Raw genomic sequence first — 14,199 nt, 5'->3', positions numbered from 1 at the left:
AAAAATAAAAAATAAAAAAAATAAACAAATCATTGTGCTTCCATACAGTGGAATCCTACTCATCAACAAAAGTGAACTACTGGTACAGAAAACAACATGGATAAATCTCAAAGTATTGAAGCTGATTTAAAAAAAAAACAGTAAAAAGTTAATAATCATGTATTGAGTGAGCCCTTTTATGTGAAATTCTACAAAAGACAAATCAACTTAGAGTGACAGAAAGAGGAACATCCCTCCTGAGAATGAGGGAAATAGCTGCCAAAAAAGGCAGGAAGGAGGTTACAAAAGAACATGAAGGAATTATTGTGGATGATGGCTATCCTTATACTCTTGACTAGGGTTGTCCTTTCGTTAGCCTCATAAAATTGTGCAGTTTAAATTTATATGACTGAATATCAGTCAATTGTACCTCAATAATACTGACTGCAAAACAGCTCATGGGTTTGTGCTGAGGATTCAATGAGACAACAAGCAAAGCAATTAGCTAAGAGCATCATTTGGTTTTTATTCCTTCTTCCTCCATATAAGAAATCAAGTGAGTGAAGTGGGGAAAAAAAAGAGCATTTCCCCTCTTTTCATGGAACTTGACAGAGTGCTGAATACCACAAATATTTCATTGAAGTTGGGTCCAACTGCTTGAGTGGGAGCACATTCATTATATTGGTTTACAATCAGTAAAAGATTGATTTCCTGTTTTCAGCAGGAAAACATTGCTGTCAGGACTTAGTCTTTCATTAAAGTATTTAATGAAATTAAATTTAATGAAATACTTTAATTTTTGTCTCCTTTTCCTCACTTTAATTCCTTTCTGCTTCTGCTGACTTAAACTTCTTTAAATCTTCATCTTCATTTTCTTTGCAATTTTTATGTCTACTCTACGAGGTTCTGTTGGAATTTGTCTTGAAATCCTTTAAAATTCCTTACCCCTGGTCTATTTTTCTTGTACTTTTTACAGAAGATTTTAAACAAATTAACAATTTTAAAACAGAGCTGCCAGTATTTTATTCACTGACTTTACAGAATTTTTGCAGCTTTTGGGGGGAATACTGGAGATTGAACACAGGACCTCACACTTGCTAACCATGTTATCTACCACCAAGCTACATCGCCAGCTCTAAGACATTTTTTTGAAGAGTAACTGATCATTATTCTTTTCTTCCAACTTTGTTCTCCCATTCTCTTCTCTCCCCATTCTTTGGTTCCTCTCTCCTTCCTGGCGAATCATTGTGTAGACCTGTAGATGCACTCTGAGAACTATGAGATAACAGCATGTGGGTGGGAGGAGAGTGACTCATTGGCCTATGAATAGTGAGTTCTGAAAAATCAGGTACATGGTGCACAGGGGGGAGTTTAATCAGTATTACTAGAAAATGATTCAATCTAAATTAATTGGACTTACCAGGTAGAGTCAACCATCCACAAACATTTGCTAACCACAAGTTTGACAGCAGGCAGGCACTATAACAAGCTCTTGGCAGATGGAAATTCTATAATGCTTATAGAATCTTACCATGTTCACATTGTAAAAGAGCATGTATGTTAGAACGAATTATATTCTATGCTTTTATAGTTAGGCCAAAATAAATTCTGTTGTCATGTATAACTTTAAAAAAACAATAAAAATGAAAAAGCAGCTTTTAAATTTTTTAATTTTTTTAGATATACATGACAGTATAGTATATTTTGACATATTATACATACATATTCTAATTGGGAGTCCATTCTTGTGGTTGTACATAATGTGGATTTTATATGAACATAGAAAAATAATGTCCAATTCATTCTATCTCCTATTCCCATCCCCTTCCCTTCCCTTCATTTCCCTTTGTCTAATCCATTGAACTACTACTCTTCTCTCCCCCTCCCTCTTATTGTGTGTTGGCATCCTCCTATCAGAGAGAATATTTGGCCTTTGTTTTTTTTTAATTGGCTTATTTCATTTAGCATGATAGTCTCCAAATCCATCCATTTACCAACAAATGTTTTAAAGCCATTCTTCTTTATGCCTGAGTAATATTCCATTGTGTATATGTACCACATCTTCTTTATTCATTCATCTATTGAAGGGCACTTAGGTTGGCTCCATAGCTTAGCAATTGTAAATTGAGCTGCTGTAAGCATTGGTGTGGTTGCATCACTGTAATATGCTGATTTTAAGTTCTTTGGGTATATAACAAGGAGTGGGATAAATGGAGTCAAATGGTGGTTCTATTCCAAGTTTTCTGAGCAATCTCCATACTACAAAAGAAAAAAAAAAGGATTTTAATCTTTATTTGCACTGTGTAACCTGGAATTTATAGCTGCAAGGGATTTATTATGGATTCTAAATAAAATGTGTAATTCCATAGAAACATTGTGCTAATTTCTTGGAGAAATGTCATTAATCTGACAGTGTACTATATCATATATCCTTTAGTAGAGGCAGAGTGAGTGCCTGATGTGGTTATAATATTTGTTTAAATTGTCTAACAAACTAATGAACTTGTTTTAAAAGTTATTTTTTCTGGATGGATAGCAAGACTCAGGCTTATTTAAGACTCTATTTTTGTCCATCTTTCAAAAGATAGGTAAAGTTTATATCATAAGTATATTTAATGACTTACAGACAGTCTTTGGTTTAGCTCATTATAGAAAGTTCATTAGAAGAATTTTATATAGGTTTCTAAAGGTGGCCTCAGATCACCTGTGAGAGAATATGATTCAACTGGGATCTTATTCAGATCTTGTCTGTCTTCACTTAATTGCAAACATTTTAGCACAGAGCAGTTTCTTGTTCCTTGTGGTAATGATCAAATCACTGGACATTTGCTTAAGTCATTTAATGACTGTATGTGTCAATGTTAATCCTCTTACCTGTTGTTCTTATGTAAAATGCAGGAGGATTAACTGGAGAAATATTACATCCTTAAGGACAGAAGCATCATGTTCATTTATATATCCCTAGTGCTTGGTATCTGAAATAAGTAGGCCCCAAATCAATATTTGATGAGAAAATATATGAATAAATGCATGGGCCAAGATCATATCTATGGTTGAGGGTTTTTTTATTATTATTACTATTTTTGGTGCTCTGGGTCTTGTGCATGCTAGACAAACACTCTTCCACTGAGCTATGTTATCTTTCCTGGGATGAGCAACCTTTTGGTTCCTGTCCATAAGCACTAAGTAGAGGCTGACTTAACTAGCTTTAGAGGTATCTGCTTATTTTGAGATTCTACATTTATTTTAGTATAATGAATGATAACAGCAGTTCTAAGGCATAAATATAGGGAAAGATCAAAGGGGAAAAAATGAAAATAATAGAAAATCAAAGAGAAGGGCCCTGAGGACGAAGAGTGAGGAAAAGAACAACAAAAATAGGGGAAAAAGGGAGGGCGAGACTGGAGAGACTGACAGGAAGATGAGCGAAAGGAGAGAAAGGTGAAAAGGCATTCGTTGGCTTAAATGAGAAGTTGAAATCTGGTGGGTGGAGGCAAGTGAAAAGTCAGGGAGGAGGCAGAGGAAGAAACCCATGGACAACTAATATCCCATTGGCCTGTGAGCAAATACGGTCTCTCATCAGTTCTGTTTACAAGTTAGCAATAGAGTGGACAAATGTGTCCTCTCCAACCTAGATGCTACTTACAGTCTGACCCAAATGAAACAGAGAAGAGGAATGAGACTCTTTCCTCTCGAGTTACATTTTAGCAAACCTTGGCTTACAGCCTAGATCTTAGAAGTAGGCCATCTCTGATAAAGCAATGCAGACTGCAGATGAATAGATCTGAGGATCTGGTTAAACTCAAAGGGCATAAGACAAAGGCACTGGGGATCTGCAAAAGCAAACCAAAACAAAAACACCATTTCCTTCCAATACATCAGAGCACTACTCTCTTAAAATAAATTCAGAAAGAATTTCTCTCTTTCTCTCTTTCTCCCTCCCTCTCTCCTTCCCTTAGAAAGGAACTCTTATTCACTGTTAGTGGGAATGTAAATTAGTACAGTGTGAACTAGAACAGTGTGGAGGTTCCTCAGAAAACTGAAAATAGAACTACCGTATGATTCCAGCGACCTGACTTCTGGGTATATAACCAAAGGAAATGAATTCAGTATACCTGCACATCCATGTTTATCGTGGTTTTAGTCACAATAACCAAGATATGGAATCAGTCTAGGTGACCACCAACAGATGAATGAATATATAAAATGGTGTGGGTGTGTATGTATACACACACACACACACACACACACACATATACACACACACACCATTATTTATATATATGTATATATATAATAGATAATTACTTATATATGTATACATATATATAATAGAGAATTATTAAGTCATAAATAAGCATGAATTATTGATAGTTGCTGCAAAATTGTTGGAACCGGAGAGCATTATGTGAAGTGAAATAAGCCAGACTGAAAAAACAAATAATCTCATAAAAAGAGTCAACCTGAATTTAGAAGAGTGATTAGTAGAAATTGGGGAGTGGGAGGAAGGGTAGGAAAAGGCAGGTTGGATATGACCAATGCACATTGTCTGCATGTATGAAAATATCACACTGAATCCCATTAACAGGTACAATTAAAATGTGTTGAGAGAAAGAATGAAAGAAAGAGTGGGTCTGTTCTCCTACTCGTATTTCAACTCAGGCATTGGGGAAACAGACTAGCCTGCCTAACTTTGTGCAATTAGTGGTGAAAGTAGAAAAGGAAATATGAAGAATCCAATTAGTCTAAACTATGTTTAACATTTTTTCTCTTTTTTCTTAAAAATGATTAATCAACTTTCTCTCTTCATCACAAACTCATTTTTGGTCTAAAACCACTGCCATCACTTACACACTTTGTGTAAAAACTCAGAGGATTTGGAAAGAGATATCTTCTTGATTTTTTTCTCACCACCAGGCAAAGACTCTTCTCTGCTCTGGTGGAACATGCAGGCTGAATTATTCATGTGCTTGCCTGCCAAGTCAATGTGGAAGGTATGTTGAAAGCCCATGTGAGCAGACCTACTCTAGACCTACATCTTCATCCTCCTTCTCTGTGCAGAGAGGAAGATTCATTCTTTGAATTAGTTGCTGCTGACTGGGTCAGAGCTACTCGTGAGACCAAATTCTTGATTAAAGGAAGGAGGAGGGCAGAGAAAGAGACACTGTGCTAATGACCAACATAAAGAAATCATACTTCTTACTAAGACTTTAACTCCTGAGATAAATTTAGATGCCCAAGTAATTGATCCACATTGGGTGTATGACTTTACACAGGTATTTTAATGCTTTCTATTGTCTATTTTTGTCCAATTTAAATGTCAGACAATTTTCTTGCCCTATTGTTATGGTTTGAATATGAGGTGTCCCCCAAAAGCTTCTGTGTTAATAATGCAGGAAGGTTCAGAGATGATTAGCTGTAACCTAATTAGTCCATCCTAAGTAGGGTGGACTAAACTGGATGGTAACTTTAGGCAGGTGGGGCATGACTGTAGGAGGTGGGTCACTAAGGATGCACCGTGGAAGGGTGCATCTGCCCGGCAGCCCTTCTCTTTCCCTTCACTGTGCTTCTCAGCTGCTCTGAGCAGAGTGGCCCTCCTCTGTCATGCCTTTCTGCCATGATGTTTTGCCTTATCTAGGGCCCAGAGCAATGAAGCAAGCTGACCATGGACTGGATCTCTGAAACTGTGAGCCAAAATAAATTTTTCTTTCTCTAAGTTGTTCTTGTCTGGCATTTTGGTCACAACGATGAAAATTTGACTAACACACTTTTATATAAATCAAGTCAGATTAGTTAATGTTTATTGACTTCTCCATCTAGACACGAATCACTGCGATGGATACCACCTATTGGAAAACTAGGAACTGCCTCTTGTGCCAGAATTTTCAGAATACTTTTTCTGGAATCCAAAAGAGGGAAAACAAACCTCAAAAATCAAGCTCTCAAGCCAGGTGTGTTGGCACACCCCTGTAGTAATTCCAGCAGCTCAGGAGAGTCTTACGTGAATTAATTCATATTAATTCACATTATAAGGTAGCTATGTTTATATTATAAGCAGAGATGTCAATATAGGGTGCCATAAATTTATGCATAAATTCAGGATTTCTTTTACTTTAGTGTTTAGAATTGTAATATTTTACATATCATTGTCATTTACTCCTTTTCCCCCAATTTCAGATTTAAAAATGCAATAATATAAAAATGTAAGTTCTCCTTAAACTGATCTCTGTAATAAGGAAAAAAATCCAAGCAAGTTTTTTGAAGAATGCTGATAATCATATAATAATCTTGATATTTACATGGAAATTCAAAGGATCAAGAATAGTCAAGGCACCGTTAAAAAAACAACAAGGCTTTCCTCTTCCCCATACCATGACTTACCATAAAGCTGCAGTATCTCAGAGAGCATGATATTGTTCCAAGGATAGAAAAATAGATTAATGACAAGTGAAAGTGAGAGCCTAGTCTGCGGGAAAAAAAAAAAAACTGTTTCTTCAGTTTTCACACCACCAAAATTAAAACTGCAGAATTTTGTGACCTCAAAGGGCATGGGGATTTCTCCTCACTGGCAAGCAATCAGTTCTGCAGTGGACACCAGCCAGGTGTCCTCTAATTTGATTCAATTCTGACACTATCTGTCTGAAGTTAGTGTCAGATCCCACATGTTAAGGGCTCAGCTTCCCTGCTTAGATGCTAGTCACAAGCCCCAGGTTGCTTTACTTGTGCTTCTGACCAATCAGCTGTAAACCAAGTTTCCTACAAACTCCTCTTTGGGTTCAATTAATGTATTTAAGTAGATCACAAAACTCTAGAAAATATTGACATTTATTAGTTTTTTGTAAAAATATTAGAAAGGATACAGATGAAGAGTTGCACAGGGCAGGGCATATGGGAAGAGTCATGGAGCTCTTTCTGGGGGTACCAACCTGCAGGAACCTCCACATGTTCAGCTGTGTGGAAGCTCTCTGAACTCTGTCTTTTTGGGTTTTCACAGAGGCTTCATTACATAGGCAGGACTGCCAATAAGTCTGACTGGATGTGGAAACCAGCAAGGCATGTCTGTCTAGATTCATCATATTCTTTCCTCATGGGTTGGGGGCAGGACCATTCTGGAATGAGGAGGGTCTTATGCTTTACTAAGGGTCTTAAGGTTTTCAAACAAGGTAGTCAGAGGACTTATTTATGACTATGTAATCATGGGGGAAGATTAATGCCTATGATATACTTTGGGGAAGAGAAATTCTAGTTTTTAGGCCAGACTTGGGAGTTATAAGTCAGGACCCCTGGATGAAAACCAAAATCTATACATCATATTAAAAGACCAATGCTTACATTAACACTTGATTTTTGAAAAGTTGGTATATCAAAGAGTGGGAGAAATAGTATTTTATTTAAATGACATTGGATCAATTGTATGACCATTTTGAAAAAAAAAGAATTATGATTGAATCACTTACACAAAAATCAGTCCAAGTAGATTACAGAGCTAAATACAAAAAACAAAACATGAGGTGAGAAGCTTCCTCTGCCGTGGGCTCTGATGATGTGTTGCATTGCCAAATGACCAAAAGCAACAGGGTCAACCAAATAGGAACTGAAACCTCCTTTCTTTTTTTAAGTTGATTATCTCAGGTACTTTCTTACAGTAACAGAAAACTAACTAACAATACTCCCTTCATTACCTCCAGCAAATATATATCTTATAAGAAGATCTTGCATGCTATCTTTCCATTTTTGATGGGCTACCCTCTATAGGAAAATGTTAATGAAGTGCCCAACATAGTTCCTGGCACAAAAACCACTGATAACTCCCAATGTTGGATGTGAGAATTTGTGGATTTTTTTTTTTCCTACTTGAGGATCCTATATGGCAGAGGGATCAGTAGTTAGGCCCCAATTTTCCAATAAAAGATATTTTTTCTTGCATTTAGTAGCAAGTACAATGTTTTATGTCTTGACTACTACCAGACTGTGACTTCTGAAAATCTTGTTCCATAAAAAAAAAAAAAACCTGATCTGTGAACCTACCAAAGTGAAAGTTTCAAAAAGAGGTCATTCTTATTAATTAGCAGATGTCATATAGCAAAAATAAACTAGAAAATACTAAGTCAAAGTCATTTTCCCTATTGTAGCAAGCTCAAAATATGCAACATTGGGATTTAAAACATTAGCTATTCTAGTAATTATGAAAAGATTCTCTGGCATGGCATACTATTCCTGGGAATTTATTAAGAAGATTATTCTACAGAAAACTAAGGAGGGTGGGATTAGGTCTTTTCCTTTGTGACCAAGTGTTTTCAAATTATCACTGTATTGCTCCAGTGAAAGTCCTCACGTATATCCACAAAAAGACCATGTCTACCCTCTTTTTGCCGCTATGAATTAATTATATGTGGATGGCAGTAGATAAGCTCAAAACATCCATCACATTTACTATCATGGTAAAATATCAGGAGCAAGTTAAATTCACAATAATTTTAACAAGTGGAAAATAAAATCTCATTATATAGGGTGGGGAGAGAGAAGATTCTGATGCTATTTTGATTTCATAATTTCAATTAAGTTAAATATATATGCCTTGTATATAAAAGTGAGAAAAGATCATAACTGAGTTATGCTTGAGTTTGGAGATTACATATGATTATTTTATTTTATTGTTGACACCCTTTGTAATTCTATTATATTGATTTTGCAGTTAAATAAGCCAAAAAGATTTATGGCCTTATTCAGAGATCTCATCATAAGATTCCTTCAATAATAAGCATCCCATTTGCAAAACAATATAATTGTAATCATTAATTTTAGAAAACAACATTTCAGTAGTACACACATCACATGAAAAAAGAGGTATCTGCTCCCTGCAAGCTCTATGAAGAAAGAATCAGATAGGGGTGAGGTTCTGGTCATGGTACTATTGGTTGTTTAATTCCAAGGCTCTAGTACTTTGTTCAGGACTTGGGGTGATATATCTGTTCATTTTCGCCTTGCCTATTCTATTTCAGTGTTCAAAAGAGAATTGGGGAACTACACGGAAAAGAATGTGCTTTTCTTGCCAGCAATGGAGCCAGCAAATTTTCTTTAAAATACTCTAATCTTGAAGAAAAAAATAAGTTCTCTTCAACATACACTGTATGCTCAGACTATATAGTAGGTTGTAAACAGTGAAGATCACAGTGGACTCCAGTCATCAAATGCACTTTTTAACTCACAGCCCACTCCATCAGTTAGCTCTGTAATTTTCTGCAGAGAAATGAAGGCAAGAGCAATGTCCACAGCCCTGTGGTGAGGTGCTTCCTGCTCACCCTCTCTGCCTAATGCCTGGCATTGTTTCCTGTTGACTGTATTGGGCCTAATGGCATGATTACCTTAGGGAAATTAGGGGCATACTGTGGAAGATGGGGAACTAATTGGCCAATATTTGAGTAAATTGCTTACTGCCAGTGTCTTCTAACAGCAGGAAGCAAGACCACAAATAAAAAACAAAACAAAAAAAAAAATAAAAAACAAAGTTCAAGGATCTCAAGCTCCCTTTAAAAATAAATACTGAGGGAAATCTGATAGTTTTATGGGCAGAATTCAACTGCTTTACATCTGATGGATTTCTTCCTTTGAAGAAAATTCAATTGAGATCAGAGTGCCCTTAAATTTAGAGTCATCTTATGAAGCTGCAGACTCAGTTAAGTGTAGACTGTATTCCACATCAGCTCCCAGGCAAGCAAAGCTGCATCTTGAAGGCAGCCTCTCAATTGTGCTAGGTGCTTAGTAGGAAGTCAAAACTAGTTACCCAACTGGGTGTGGTGGAACATATCTGTATTCCCAGCTACACAGGAAGCTCTGAGGCAGGAGGATCACTTGAGCCCAGGAGTTCAAATTTAGCCTGGGAAGCATAGTGAGACTGTGTTTATATATATGTGTGTGTGTGTGTGTGTGTGTGTGTGTGTGTGTGCGCGCGCGCACGCGCATCAGGAGCGTAAATGTTAGCATACTAAACTGACCAAAAATATTGAGATTCTATAGTAGTAATTCCATGTGTGTTAGTCAGCTTTCCATTACTGTAACAAATACTTGAGAAAATCAACTTTAAAGAGAAAAGGGTTATTTTGATTCATAATTTTGGAGGTTTCAGTCCATAGTCAGTTGGCCTATTGCTTTTGGACCTATGGTGAAGTCGGGGAGTACATGATACAGCAAAATCATTGACCTCATGGCTGAGAATAAATGAGAGAGGAATAAAAAGAGGCTGGGGTCCTAATCTCCCTTTCAAGAGTACTCTCCAATAGCTGGAAGACCTCCTACTGTATCTCCTCTTAAAGGTTCCACCACCTTCCAACAGTACCAAGCTGAGAACTAAGCCCTTTAGAGTACCTTTAAGATCCAAACTATAGTATTATGAAAAAAAAGTATTTTTTTAAAATGTCCTTACTACAGAAAAAGAAGAGGGTCTTTAGAAAGGCATTTTAAGGTAGATAAGGGACAAATTTGTGAGGTACAGGTATCTGAGGACAAAGCACATGGCTGAGTCCTGGTGTCTGGTGGGAGCATGGGTAATGCCAATAGAACTCATACGGAAATGACCAGGGGGACCTGACATGTAAAGTAAAGCACCCTCCAGTGCACAAATACCAAGCACCCCAAACACCATATATCCTTCATACCTTTTTACGTCAGCCAGTCCCAGATCATTCAGAACCTATGAGGCTTGTCAAGGCTCTTTCTTTAAATGCAACTGCAGCCTCTCCCCAGGAGCCCAGCCTTTTTTCACTAAAGGCTGCAGGTTTCTTTTCTTCTAACTCCAGGCCAGCAAGAATCATCTTTTTGAAATATAAGAAAAGAAAGTCAGGTGGAGAGGCCACTTATTCCTGCCTTCTCTTTGACTTTCCTTTCAAAAGAAGGAAACAAATGAGTAGCATGAAATGGGCACAGAGAGAAAGCAGAAGGCTTATCCATCAAGCCCTTTCACTCCCTTTGATGGAATAGGTTTCAAATAGCTTCCTAAAATAGGAGTAGTCTGTGCCATATCTGGGTTATGGAGTTCGTGGGTTTTAAGAGGCCGATTTAAAATTCTATAGCCACATGAAAATGTGAGCAGAGAGGAATTAATTTTTCTTGTAAGCACAAGAGATCCTATCATCCTTTCCTTTTCATCCACGTTTAATTGGAAGGCCATACATTTATTTCTGAAGCTTCATGGGTGGCACAACCCACAGAAAAGCACCTGGAGTGCAGATTTAGTAGAAAACAGACTGTCAAAGTATGTTGTGTGTAGCTTGTTTCTTCTGAAAAATGCAAACAGATGCCTCACTCTGGGGTCATGGCTGCTTGACTGTTACAACCATTTAAGCTGATCATGAACCAGAAACATACTACACCCTGAAGAGTCTGCAGAGGCCCAGCAACAACAAAGGCACATTGTACTGGTTTGGAAATAAGGACTTAAAAAAAAGGATGACTTATGTGGAATGGAGGCAGGAGTTGGATCAAGCACAAGTAGATCAATGATTCCACTAATTGTTATGTCAGCTGGGCCACTTCAATTTCCCTGCCTCTGCCTGTGAGGTTTCTGGATCACTCTGTAAAGCTGAAAGCTGGCTAAACAGGTGCTGTAGGAGAGTAGTACCTCCAGCCCACAACTTGCCTGGCCATAGGAGCTGCCCGTCTTCCACCCTGCCTGGAGTGATTTCCACCGTCTCATTCGTGTGCTTTATTGACCATGAGTTATTTTGCTTCCTTTCTCCCCTCCTTTCCTACTTTCTATTTTTTGAAAATTTTTCCTTGTTCCTAAATTTTTCCAACTGGTTTTCAGGTATGCATTCTACTTATATTCTTTGAGAAGTCATACTTAAATGTCTAACATGATTATTTAACACCATTGAAGGCTGAAGATCTCTCTGTAGAATATAGGACTCTCAAAACAGGTTTCTTATAACTTCTTGACTTCTCTATTTATTGTTTCCCAATGTTTTAGTTCCACCATCTTTTTGCACTCCACCCAGGTCAGTTATTAATGCTTCTATTTATAATTAATACTAATTTGGATTTATCAACTGGTTCATGGAGTTTTCTTTATCTCATTCTTAGCTTTTGGATTATTTTCTTTTTCTCTAAAGTTCAAACCTTAGTTAATTTTTATATTCAGATAAGGATCTCTGACTAGTGCTGATATTTTCAGAATCCCTGTGTGTACCTGGAAATGTCTTATGTGCTCACCAGTTTTCCTCATTTTCTTCTGGAATGTTTAGTTGCCAATCTGCTGTCAGTTAAAATCCCGAGACTACTAATTCTCCTACTTCCTTTTCAAATCTGTCATTTATCTTACTGGCCTTTAAATTTTTTTTTCAGTACTGGGAATTAAACCCAGGGGTGCTCTACCACACTGAGCCAGCCCTTTTTAATTTTTTTTTAAATTTTGAGACAGGGTCTTGCTAACTTGCTGAGGCTGGCCTCAAACTTGTGATATTCCTTAGACAACCCAGTAGCTGGGATTAAAGGTGTGCTGTACTGCACCCAGCTTTCTCTTAGTTTTGAAGTTCTGAAAATTCTCTGCAATGTACCTAAGTATGAATTTGTTTTCATTTACTCTGCTCAGGAGTGCGTTTCAACAATGACAGCACTTATAAGTTCTTAAAATATCTCTTTCTTTCTCTGCATACAAGATCTCTTTTAGATCTTAAACCTGAGTCTTCTCCCATTTGTATTGTCTGCTCATCCTTTTTCATAGATTTCAGTTTTAAAATCTTTTGCAGTTACCTCAACCTTAGTGGAGATGTGTTTAGTGGGAGTCCATTTCCTGGAGCATAGAAGATAGCTACGTTGCCTTGCGTCTATTCTGCCACAGACTCATAGGTTTCACCTCCACCACAACCACCTCTTCTGCCACCACTACCTCCATCTCCACCTTCACCTCTTCTTCTACTATCATTACTTCCACCATCTCCTTATCAACTCTACCACCTCTACCTCAACAATATCCATCAATACTACTTCTACTACTGCCACCACTATCTCTACTGCCCCTATCACCTAGCACCTCCACCTCTATCCCCACTACCACCACTACCACCTCCACCAATCCCCCATTTTCTCATCCAGAGCCCAGTTGTGCCAGGGCTCAGACAAGTCAAAGAAAGTGCCCAGAGACAGCATGGAAGACATTGCTTATTGGGGAAAGCTTACATTAGATCAAAGACTGCTCCAAGAAGAGTTCAGTGGTGAGAGGTTGATCAGAGCGTACCACTATCCCTCACAGTGCTTTGCCAAGCAGTGCCTCCTCTCCCTCATGGTGCTTTGTCCAGTAGCGGCCAGCCAGATGAATGATATATATCCTTTCCACAATGTCCTCAGTTTCATGCCCATCCCTATTCAGAGAGGGGTTTTATAGTTCAGTTGCAGAGGCAGTGACATCACCAGCATTAGCTTGCTTAGTTTGCTTGTCTCAATAGCTTACCGAGGAGCAACTGTTCTGATATACATGCAAGAAAGTAGCTTTCTACAGATAACACTAACTTGTCCTAGTTTTCAATGTGCAGAAGAGAAAGCCATTGTTCTTTAAGATAATATGTATTTGGACTTTCCAGGCCAGACTTGCTCTCATTTTTTCCTTTACTTGGTGAGGTTTTTGGGAACAGAAAGGGGGCATTCAGGGACATGGTGTTTTACTGTCCTCCTTTGCTTTAAGGATGATACATCAATCAAACTCTACCACCTCCACAATGTCCTCCCCCACCACCTCCACCTGTGCTTCTACCTCGACCACCACTTCCACCATTCCTCCCCATCAACTCCACTATCTCATCTCCACAATATGCACCACAATCACCTTCATCTCCTCCACTACCTCTGGCACCATTAAGAACTCAAATAACACCACTATCACCAACATCTTTGCTACCAATACTACTACCTTCACTGTCACCTCCAAATATTCCACCTTGAGTGATTGCAAAGAATATTTTTGAGGTTTATTAAGTTGTATGACATAGGAAATTTCCATAGACATACTGGAGAGGAGTATCACAGCATGCATGGTGCAGGCCAGAAATGGATAGAAATCTAACAATAGATGAGTCAGGCCATGGTCCTGAGCAATGGGGACAATCAAAAGAGCAATTAGGTTAGAGGCAAAAGGGAAGAAACATTCTCTAGGGGCATATTGGAAGTGAAGACCAGAGGTGCAAAACCAGGAATAGTTGATAGAATCTTGATTGAGATAAAGAAAAATGG

General features: G+C 37.9%; 1 long non-coding RNA gene across 1 annotated transcript; it reads right to left on the bottom strand.

Moving 5' to 3' along the window:
- Positions 1-1,632: 1,632 nt before the first annotated feature.
- LOC120886627 (uncharacterized) lies at positions 1,633-13,400 on the bottom strand. Its single transcript, XR_005729694.2, has 3 exons — positions 13,153-13,400; positions 10,635-10,790; positions 1,633-2,238 (listed from the first exon to the last, which is right to left on the bottom strand). It is a non-coding gene; the product is annotated as an uncharacterized LOC120886627 (long non-coding RNA).
- Positions 13,401-14,199: the final 799 nt, after the last annotated feature.

The sequence above is a fragment of the Ictidomys tridecemlineatus genome, chromosome 5, assembly GCF_052094955.1.
Source record: "Ictidomys tridecemlineatus isolate mIctTri1 chromosome 5, mIctTri1.hap1, whole genome shotgun sequence".
NCBI classification, from domain to species: Eukaryota; Metazoa; Chordata; class Mammalia; order Rodentia; family Sciuridae; genus Ictidomys; species Ictidomys tridecemlineatus.
The sequence above is the reverse complement of the archived record's forward strand: the minus strand, read 5'-3'. Positions and strand labels throughout refer to the sequence as shown.